The 12,042-nt window shown below is 34.9% G+C and overlaps 1 non-coding gene across 1 annotated transcript; it reads right to left on the bottom strand.

Moving 5' to 3' along the window:
• Positions 1-864: 864 nt before the first annotated feature.
• On the bottom strand, positions 865-936 carry TRNAT-GGU (transfer RNA threonine (anticodon GGU)). Its single transcript has one exon. It is a non-coding gene; the product is annotated as a tRNA-Thr (tRNA).
• Between the last annotated feature and the right edge of the window lie 11,106 nt (positions 937-12,042).

Genomic DNA, 12,042 nt, shown 5'->3' with positions numbered 1-12,042 from the left:
TAACCTTATTTCTCCCCCCAAATTCAACATCCTCAAAAAAATATTGCAGTTCCCGTCTCAAAAATATTTCTGGCAGTGGGATCATAAAACTTATAGCCCCTAGATCGCGTCTTTTCGCTTTCCGGATTCGTAAAAGAAAGAAGAAGAAGCCGGGTCTTCTTTTTAGGGCAATAAAAGGGCTCCGAGATAAAGGAGATCGTGGGATCCAGAGGAACAAGCTGAAGAAAGGCGCGAGAGATAGAGTTGAGTATCAACTCACCTCCCCTCTTCCACAATTAGGTGAAGACCTGGGGGGCCGGAAACCCCAACGGGAAACCTTTCACCTTTAGATAGGAATCCAAAGATGAATAGAGAGACAAAGAATATTACTAGAGGAGTGCTGATCCCCGGCCTTTTCTATTTGTTGTATCGAAATGAAAGAAGAGTCAAGCAAGGATCAACGTAGTTGAGAAGTCAGTTGTACATCAACCAAAGCCAGCCATTGATTCCCCTTCCTGCGCTTAGGAGCACCAACCCAGAGATACAAAGGAGATAATGGGTGTAATCCGAAAAAAGATTCAAAAGTTGTTGTTAATGTAGTTGAAGTTACCAAATTCTGAGGTTTCGAAGATCGCTCCCAGCTCTAGGCTTTTTACTAGTTAGTCCCGGTAAAGCCCCCAGACGACGTATTTTTTTGAAACGAGGCCCTCTCGAACCCTCGGTAAACAAAAGCCTACATAGCAGTTCCAATGCTACGCCTTGATAATTTAATTAATAAAATAGAAATATTGTTTGCTACTTTTTTATTTTATTTCAAATATCAACAATATCTCTATTCTTCCTTCAACTATGAATACTCCCACGGGAGTTTTATGAAAAAACCAAAGCCCCTTATCGGATTTGAACCGATGACTTACGCCTTACCATGGCGTTACTCTACCACTGAGTTAAAAGGGCCTGTTTGCGAGACTTCACTCCTCCGGTCATCTTTAGGAATACGTTATTGCCATCTCCGGTGCATCCATCCATAATGCCTCCCTCATCGGATTAGCTTGGCTACCCGGCTCTAGTAAGACTTGTAAGACTTCTTCCCGCGTGGAGCTAGCATGGGCCTCCCATTCGGTATCAAGACTAAGAGCCCATGGGGAGAATGATTGGGACTAATAAGACTGAATATACTACATATGAGGAAGATGCGAATAGAGATGCGGAAGTTCCTGTTGGAGTTGGAGGTGCAGGAGCAGTGAACATGACTCTTGCAGAAGGAAGAAATGCGGTAAATAAAGAGGAGTTCCAGGCGTAGGAGTTCATTCAAATAGTTGAAATAGGAGGAGCAGGTGCATATCCAGACAAAAAGACGCAAAGATGCATCGTCAACTCATCTGTCCTGCCTTTTTGCATCTTCCGCTTGTCTTCCTTGAAGGTTATAGCAGACAAAGACGGAAAACATTGATCGAGTCAAAAGGTAGTTTACTTGCTTACTTGTTAGAGTAATTCCTTGAGTTTTCAATAACTAAAGCGCTAACGAGCGAACAAAGGCGCTACCAAGCTGCGCTACATCCCTTTCAATTGGTCTACGATGGTCATTGTAGAGAATCCCTGCCCTGTTCCACTCTGCAAGAACTCCGAATCATTCTGTTGAAGCCCATCCTCTTCATCATAAATGATCCGCTTGCCCCGAAATGACCTGGCCCAATAGGGAAATCCCAATCGATCACGAGGAGAGAAGAGCGGACCATTGAAAGTCTCAATTCCTATCCGCCCAAGGCGATTTCAAATCCAACGATTTATACTTCATAGACCAAAAAAGGTAAATTTTTGGGTTGAAAGACTTAAAAGTCTGGTCTAGGGGAGTTGAAGGGTGGGAATAGCCAAGATTCATCTCAGAAATAGTCTAAATAGAATTTAATTAATTAAATTTTTAGCCTGGAAACCCAAGTTCTTAGTTTCACGCGGGTCAATCCGCTTTTATTCTTTTTCGAATTTATTTTGAATTCTAAAAATTAAGATAAGAAGAGAAGAAAAGGAAAAACGAAAGCCTAGTCCACGAAGAATAGCCCTAGTTAGGATCTCTGTCCCCTTCTTAAACTATGGCATGCCTCCTCTTCTACTGCAGGGGATTCTCGAACAAAGGCAGAATAACCAATAAAGTAGCTGCTAACTGTTTTGGAGTCCAATTTATTTTCATGTGGCCTATAAGGTCTTGCCTCAGCTGGACATCCCCAAATGTGGAAATTCTTTAGACTAGGGTTTCGACTTGTCCAAAGCTCATAAGGTGTTTTTGCAACTGCTTTACTTGGTCCTCTATTAAAAATGTAAGCTGCTGTCTTTAATGCTTCTCCCCAGAGGGACCTAATCTTTATTGGCTCCTAATCTCTTAGTTTTGGTCTGTTTTCCCTTGATACAATCTACACAGACATTGAAATCTGTGAAAGTCAAGAGACTCTAAAATGTCATCAGACACAAGACGCTCAATTCTACCTATTGAGATATGACCTAAGCGTTTATGCCATAATGACGCTGAATTTCTTTATCTAATTTGCGTTTAGTACCTCGTGATTCCACATGCAAGGTTTCATTACAGGATGCAATTGTTTCTAGCAAATAAAGATTGTCTTAAGTATTCAAATAACCAGTTCCAATAATATTTGAATTTAAAGACAAAGTAAACTGATTGTTTCCAAATGAACAAGAATATCCAAATTTGTCCAACAAAGAAACGAAAACTAAATTCCGTCTAAAAGACGGCACAACAAAAGTGTCTTTCAAACCCAAATAAAAACCAGTTCCTAATAACAATCTGAAATGCCCAATTGCTTCCACTTCTACCGATTGTCCATCTCCCACAAAGATGTCTCTTTCACCATCACTTGGCTTTCGGTAGCTCAGGCAACCCTGCATAGAAACACTTATGTGAGTAGTAGCACCAGAATCTATCCACCAAGTGTTTCTAGGCACTGAAACTAAATTAACCTTAGAACATACCAAAGCAAGATTAATACCTTTCTTTACACGCCATGCGTGATATTTGGCACAATCTTTCTTCACAGGTCCAGGTTGGTTACAAAAGAAACAACCCTTAGAATCCTGTTGTTGTTTCTTTTGAACAGGACCCTTAGCAACTTCATTCTCAAATTTCCTTTTCTTGCCCTTATCCTTAGGAGTAGTGGCCAAATGAACACTTTCGGTTTTGTCCTTTTTCAACCTTTCTTCCTCTTTCACACAATGAGAAATGAGCTCGTTGAGAGTCCATTTCTCCTTTTAACAGTTGTAACTAATTTTAAATTGGTTAAACTGTGGAGGAAGCATTAACAAAACCATGAGTACAAGTACATCATCTGAAAGCTCAATCTTAAGTGTCCTTAATCTTGAGACAATATGATGCATTTCCATAATGTACTCCCTTACATTTCCTTGACCCTTATACTTCATGTTCATTAAAGAACCAAGAAGTGTTGTCATTTCAACCTTATCGTTTTTAGCAAAACGTTCCTCAATTTGTTCAAGGAAAATCTTAGCCATAGTAACCCCTTCGGATTCTGTGCCCCAAAAGGCTTCTGGAATGCTGTGTTTCATAATCATTAGACTCATGCGATTTGAACGATCCCACCTCTCAAATTCCCTTTTATCATCATGGAAACTTTCTTTAGTGAGAGGTGCATGTTGTTCATTCTTTAGTGCATGGTTTAAATCCATACATCGCAGAACTATAAGTAAGTTCCTTTTCCAATCCTTGAAATCGGTCCCATTAAGCATAGGAATAGAATTAATGTTAGCAGATATTGAGGTAGCAGAAGATGAACTAGTCGAATATAGAACAAATAAAACAAGCTCACATTAATATGCATAATTAAACAATAAATTCAAAAATTGGTTAATACCATCTCAAGATACCAAACACACATTAATATCAAGTCTTTAGACAGTAATATTAACTGTAAGCGGTACTCTTGGTGTAGCAATCAAATATTGACAATAAAACCGTGTCAAACAATAGGTTAATCTTTGGATTAACGTATTGCTCACACAAAATACCTTATAATTGTCACACATTTATTGCCACAGGTATGTTTGAAATCTAGCAAAATATTCACTTACCTTTGGGCTAGTAAATATAAGCATCAATTACAAACACACAACCATCCTAATATTTAAATAAATTAATCTACACAAAAGAGGTCACTTTGGCGACATATTGTTTTAATTAATTTATTCAAAATATTAGTCATAACCAACACCAAAATTTGAATTAAATTGTTTGAACTAAAATATATATTGTTTATGAGCCATATGCATAGTCGGAGCAGCCCCAAATAATTATTCCCATACATATATATTTTATAATCTTGAGAGCAATAAAAGAAAAAATGTAATTGCCTTACCAAATTGTAGTCAATATATATGTATGTAAATGTGACAGGCAGTAAAGAGGAAACCAAAACATCACATTCAATTCAATGATACATAACACCAGTCGAAATATATATATTCATAAATCAAAATTTTTCACGCCGAAAATCAACCAAAGATTCAATATAAATATAAATTGAAACTAAAACCCAAAATATTAAGGCATAATATTATTCAAACAAAAATCAAAACCCTAATTTTTAAAATCCCCAAATTTCATAAAACAAATAATCAGATCTTCAATTAATTCAACAAAGAAGGCTCTGGTACCACTTGTTAGGGTTTATAAAACACTTAAGAAATATATAAATTACAGATCTAAACATATTCCTAAAGTGATTTAATATAGAAAACCCTAAATCACAAATCTATAGAACCTTTGCTAAATTAAAGAAGAAGAAAATGATAAAAGATGAGCGGAAGCACTAACCTGAAGCCATTGTTGGAGATTGCAGAGAAGGTTTTGATCTTCCAAGAATACACTATTTTCTTAGGTATTTTCTCTGATGGGGAATAAGAGAATACAGAAAACCCTAGTGTTTCTTGGGGACCACTACCTATTTATAGAGTCATCTTAGAATAACTCTTGGGTATTTATAATTTGGCCCCTCAACAAATTATAAATTAACTTATGGTATCTACACATTAATTCCATGACACTTTAATACCCTTTTGATACCCATAACATAATTGGTCACTTAATTTTGTATCACACTTTATAATAGCATATACATTATACATATGTGCCCACATAGGATTTTAATCCAACAAGTGATGCCTTTAGGAAAAGATGATGCATCTCATTCCTTCAGAGAAATCTCAAAGCCTTCTACCTTAACCTAGCCGCCACCCTTTCTTCCTCTTCTTCACTTTTGAAATTGAACCCTTGAGTGATAGAGTGAGTGCTCACACACATCAAGTGGTACCTCAATCATAGTGTCACTACTACAAATTAGGCCTTTAGTGACACTATATAGTGACACTCATAAAAGTGTGTGCCACTAAAAAATTAAGAGTGGTTTTTAGTGACACACAACATTAGACTCTAAATGTTCGGTATTTATTATGCGGAATGTGTGTCACTAAAAATATGGAGTTTCACTAAAAATAAAACCCAAAATATATAACTTTATAAAAATTAAAAAAAAAAAGCAAGGCCTATGGTGATGTGCCACGCGTGTGACCAAAGAGGTTTCCCCACGCTTTCTGCGCGTCACTAAAGCCAGGTGAGAATCACGTGGCTTTAGTGACGTGCAGAAAGCGTGGGAAACCTCTTTGGTCACACGCGTGGCACGTCACCATACCATTTTATTTTAAAAAAAATAAAATAAAATATATATCAGCCCTAGTAATTCATCTCTTCCCCCACAAACGTCCCCACACCCCACTGCTTCATCTCTCTCGTGATACCCCAAGCAGACCCAAAAATTTTCCCCATCTGAGGCCAGCGCGAGCTCCTCCCTCTCAGGCGGAGACCGGTGCTCCTCCTTAGGCGCAGCAAACGAACGCATCTCAGGTAAGAATTTTTTATTTCATTTTCGTTTATTTTTTTTTTTCCATTTTAGATTAATATATGATAAAAACTGTTGGGTTGTTTTTTTTCCATTTCAGATTATTTTTCCATTTTCGTTGTTGTTTCCATTTGAAATTGTGATTTTGTATGGAGAAAGTGTAGTTGTTTTTAGGTTGTGTCTTTTATTAGTTAAAATTTGGATATATTATTCAAATCTTTAATCTAAATATATATATTTTTTTAATTTCAGATTATTTATGTTATTTTTTTTTGTTTATTTATGTTTTTTTTTGTTATTTTAGATTATACTAGAATTCAACATAAGATTTTAATCAAGTCTATACAGAAGTGATCACGTGGCTATGATCACACAGAAGAATGTAAGTTTTTGACAAGAGAAGCATTATCTTTACATCAGCATTGTTAGTATCATATCTTTGATACACTTTAGACCTATTATAGATCTGTGACTAATCAAAAAATACTCACCCATAAATCACATGAACACAACCAGTAATTGACCACAAACCAACCATGCAACAAAAAATTCCTCAAAACCTTTTAACTTAAAATAAACCAAGTTCAACAAAAGGCAGCTGAAGAAGATAAATTGTCAAAGAACACAACAAGCCTCAAATGTGTCCCAAGTCATAAAATCACTGAAAAACTCTTTTGCAAATCCACTCAAAACTAACCTAAACTCATCCATAATGAAAATTACCCATAATCAAAAAATTTCCAAAAGAACTCAAACCAAACCAAACCCAAACCCAAAACCAAAACCAAAACCCACCCACCACCCAAAATCAAAACTTTTTCTAAGAAAATTAAAAATCCTAATTAAAAACCAAAACCCAAATCAGAAAAATCAGATTTTTCTTTCAAGGTTTCTGTTGGAAAATTGCCTTCTATATCTTTCCTTTACTAACTGAAGAACAAGAAAATGAAGGAAGGAGAATATGGTTTGATCAGATTCCCAGGAACCGAACCAACTCCCTGTTCTCCCACAATGAAAAATTGAGGTTCTTTTCTTGGTTCTTTCTCTCTCCTCCTCCTCTTCTTCTTTTTTCTCTCTCTTCTTTTTCTCTCTATTGGGTTGTGCCAATTGTGAAAGTAAGAAAGAAAGAAAGAGAGAGAGACAGAAGGATAACTGATGGTTCAAGGAGTTAGATTAAGATCTGACGGTTGAAACTTTCAACTGTTTGTTTTATGTTTGATTTTAGTTAGATCATTATTTATTAGTTTTTTTTTTTTTTAATGTGGATTTTAGTTAGATCATTATTTATTACTTTGCTTTACTCAAAATAAAAATTAGTATATTATGATATGAAGGCTAGATTGAAATTATTTAGATAAGTGGGAATTTTTACTATCCCATTAACATAATAGATAAAAAATTTATTTTTATGGTAAGAATAATATTTTAGATAATAAAGAATATTTATTTTATTTTTTTATTTAATAAAATATTAAATAAATCATTTCTAATTAATTGTGAAATAAATAATTATAAAATAATTTTTTATTTTTGAAAGAATAACAAAATGTTAATGAGTTTTGTTGTTCATAAAAAAAAATATATATCTAATAAAGGCTAATTGTGTAATTACATAGTAGAAGCCCACAAATATTCTCACTTTTATAGAGGTTATAGATTAAAATAAAATTTATTGAGTTCAAGCTCACCAAAATTGAAAAAGTAAAAACTTAATTAAAATTTGTGTATACTGTTGGATTAAAAATCCTATGTGGGCACATATGTATAATGTATATGCTATTATAAAGTGTGATACAAAATTAAGTGACCAATTATGTTATGGGTATCAAAAGGGTATTAAATTGTCATGGAATTATTGTGTAGATACCATAAGTTAATTTTTAATTTGTTGAGGGGCCAAATTATAAATACCCAAAACTCATTCTAAGATGAGTCGATAAATAAGTAGTGGTCCCCAAGAAACACTAGGGTTTCTGTATTCTCTCTTTCCCCATCAAAGAAAATACTTTAGAAAATAGTGTATTCTTGGAAGATCAAAACCTTCTCTGCAATCTCCAACAATGGCTTCAGGTTAGTGCTTTCTCTAAATTTATGATTTAGGGTTTTCTATATTAAAGCACTTTTAGGAATATGTTCATATCTGTGATTTATATATTTCTTAAGTGTTTTATAAACCCTAACAAGTGGTATCAAAGCCACCTTTGTTGAATTAATTAAAGATGTGATGATTTTGTTATGAAATTTGGAGATTTCAAAATTAGGGTTTTGATCTACTTAGTATATTATATATATATTCGATCGTGATGCATAATTTGGGAATTTTGAAATTCAATATTGAATTGTAATATGATTGTGGCTTCAGTGAGACTCGCCAACCTATTTTTCCTTGGATTAATACATTTATGATGTGCTATTTGTATATAATTTATGAATTTACTGTTATTGATATATTAATGGTTGGGCTCAAAATCGATTACATTCGGTTGGGCCATTCAATAACATAATGCATATATATAATTTTGTTTTATATACTATACCATATATGTACGTGTATATATATGTTTGGCTATATATATAGTTTCAATTTTTTTTTAGCAGAGAAATATGTATTCAATGTTTCTTTCTTTTATTTATTAATGGTTAGGAATTGATTCATGTAATATAATATATATAAATTGAATTGATTCGTCTTCTTGTTTCGCTTACGCATGTAATATATTATGTTACAGTATAGTTTGGTAAATATATATTTTAGTGTAAACAATTAAATTCAAATTTTGGTGTTGGTTTATGACTAATATTTTGAGTAAATTAATTGAAACAATATGTCGCCAAAGTGACCTCTTTTGTGTAGATTAATTTATTTAAATATTAAGATGGTTGTATGTTTGTAATTGTTGCTTATATTGACTAGCCCAAAGGTAAGTGAATATTTTGCTAGATTTCAAACATACCTGTGGCAATAAATGTGTGACAATTATAAGGTATTTTGTGTGAGCAATACGTTAGTCCAAAGATTGACCTATTGTTTGACACAGGTTTATTGTCAATATTTGATTGTTACACCAAGAGTACCGCTTACAGTTAATATTACTGTCCAAAGACTTGATATTAATGTGTGTTTGGTATCTTGAGATGGGATTAATTAATTTTTGAAGTTATTGTTTAACTATGCATATTAATGTGAGCTTGTTTTATTTGTTCTATATTCAGCTAGTTCATCTTCTGCTGCCTCAATATCTGCTAACATTAATTCTATTCCTATGCTTAATGGGACCAATTTCAAGGATTGGAAAAGGAACCTACTTATAGTTTTGGGATGTATGGATTTAGACCATGCACTAACCAATGAACAACCTGCACCTCTCACTAAGGAAAGTTCTCATGATGATAAAAGGAAATTTGAGAGGTGGGATCGTTCAAATCGCATGAGTCTAATGATTATGAAACACAGCATTCCAGAAGCCTTTTGGGGCACAGAATCCAAAGGGGTTACTATGGCTAAGAATTTCCTTGAACAAATTGAGGAACATTTTGCTAAAAACGATAAGGTTGAAATGACAACACTTCTTGGTTCTTTAATGAACATGAAGTATAAGGGTCAAGGAAATGTAAGGGAGTACATTATGGAAATGCATCATATTGTCTCAAGATTAAGGACACTTAAGATTGAGCTTTCGGATGATGTACTTGTACTCATGGTTTTGTTAACACTTCCTCCACAGTTTAACCAATTTAAAATTAGTTACAACTGTCAAAAGGAGAAATGGACTCTCAACGAGCTTATTTCTCATTGTGTGCAAGAGGAAGAAAGGTTAAAAAAGGACAAAACCGAAAGTGCTCACTTGGCCACTACCCCTAAGGATAAGGGCAAGAAAAGGAAATTTGAGAATGAAGCTGCTAAGGGTTCAGTTCAAAAGAAACAACAACAGGATTCTAAGGGTTGTTTCTTTTGTAACCAACCTAGACATGTGAAGAAAGATTGTGCCAAAATATCACGCATGGCATGTAAAGAAAGGTATTAATCTTGCTTTGGTCTGTTCTGAGGTTAATTTACTTTCAGTACCTTGAAACACTTGGTGGATAGATTCTGGTGCTACTACTCACATAAGTGTTTCTATGCATGGTTGCCTGAGCTACCGAAAGCCAAGTGATGGTGAAAGATACATCTTTGTGGGCGATGGTCAATCGGTGGAAGTGGAAGCAATTGGGCATTTTAGATTGTTATTAGGAACTGGTTTTTATTTGGATTTGAAAGACACTTTTGTTGTGCCATCTTTTAGACGGAATTTAGTTTCTGTTTCTTTGTTGGACAAATTTGGATATTCTTGTTCATTTGGAAACAGTCAGTTTACTTTGTCTTTAAATTCAAATATTATTGGAACTGGTTATTTGAATACTTATGACAATCTTTATTTGTTAGAAACAATTGCATCCTATAATGAAACCTTGCATGTGGAATCACGAGGTACTAAACGCAAATTAAATAAAAAAAATTCAGCGTCATTATGGCATAAACGCTTAGGTCATATCTCAAGAGGTAGAATTGAGCGTCTTGTGTCTGATGACATTTTAGAGTCTCTTGACTTCACAGATTTCAATGTCTGTGTAGATTGTATCAAGGGAAAACAAACCAAAACTAAATGATTAGGTGCCAATAGAGCTTCAGAAGTCTTAGAATTGATTCACACAGATATTTGTGGGCCATTCCGTACGGCATCTTGGAATGGTCAACAATATTTTATATCATTCATAGACGATTACTCACATTATGGGTACCTATATCTCATTCATGAAAAATCTCAGTCTGTGGACGTGTTCAAAGCTTACAAAGCTGAAGTTGAGAATCAACTCAACAAAAGGATTAAGAAAGTCAAATCTGATCATGGTGGTGAGTACTACGGTAGATATGATGGCTCAGGTGAACAACGTCCAGGACCATTTGCTAAATTCCTAGAGGAATGTGGTATTGTCCCACAGTACACCATACCAGGATCACCTAGCATGAATGGTGTTGCTGAGAGACGAAATAGGACTCTTAAGGATATGGTAAGGAGCATGATCGCTCATTCTACCTTACCTGAGTCCCTCTTCGGAGAAGCATTAAAGACATCAGCTTACATTCTGAATAGAGTACCAAGTAAAGCAGTTGCAAAAGCACCTTATGAGCTTTGGACAGGTCGAAAGCCCAGTCTAAAGCATTTCCACATTTGGGGATGTCCAGCTGAGGCAAGGCCTTATAGGCCACATGAAAATAAATTGGACTCCAAAACAGTTACCAGCTACTTTATTGGTTATTCTGGGCGATCTAGAGGCTATAAGTTTTATGATCCCACTGTCAGAAATATTTTTGAGCTGGGAACTGCAACATTTTTTGAGGATATTGAATTTGGGGGGAGAAATAAGGTTAGAGACATTGTTTTTGAGGAGGAATTGAATTCAAACTTAGTTCCTACTATCATTTTGGACAATGTTCAGGCTTCCACACCTGTCATTGATCAAGAAATGAATCCGGAACCTCAACAAGAAAATGTTGAACAACTCCCAAATCAAAATGAGGCTATTGTTCCAGAAGAACAAATTCAACACCCTCAAGAACAAGAGCCATTAAGGAGGTCAACAAGAGAGAGAAGAAATGCTATTTTAGATGACTATTTTGTATTTCTTCAAGAACATGAGGATGAAATTGGAATGATGGAAGATGATCCAATCAACTTGCATCAAGCCATGAAAAGTTCTAACTCACAAAAGTGGATTAATGCCATGGATGAAGAGAATAAGTCTATGCAAGACAATAAAGTTTGGGAAGTTGTTCCATTACCAGAAGGTGTAAAACCAATTGGTTGTAAGTGGATACTTAAAACCAAGAAGGATTAATATGGTAATGTGGTGAGATTTAAGGCGCGTCTTGTAGCAAAAGGCTATACTCAGAAACAAGGCATTGATTATACAGAGGATTTCTCTCTGGTTTCATCGAAAGACTCTTTTAGGATAACATTGGCACTTGTTGCTCATTTTGACCTTGAGTTACATCAGATGGATGTTAAAATAGCGTTTCTCAATGGCGACATTGATGAGACAATTTATATGGAGCAACCAGAAAACTTTGTGGTTGGTGACCCAAAGAATATGGTTTGCAAAT

This window comes from Cannabis sativa, chromosome 8, assembly GCF_029168945.1.
Source record: "Cannabis sativa cultivar Pink pepper isolate KNU-18-1 chromosome 8, ASM2916894v1, whole genome shotgun sequence".
Lineage (NCBI taxonomy): Eukaryota > Viridiplantae > Streptophyta > Magnoliopsida > Rosales > Cannabaceae > Cannabis > Cannabis sativa.
This window is presented reverse-complemented; position numbering and strand designations above follow the sequence as displayed.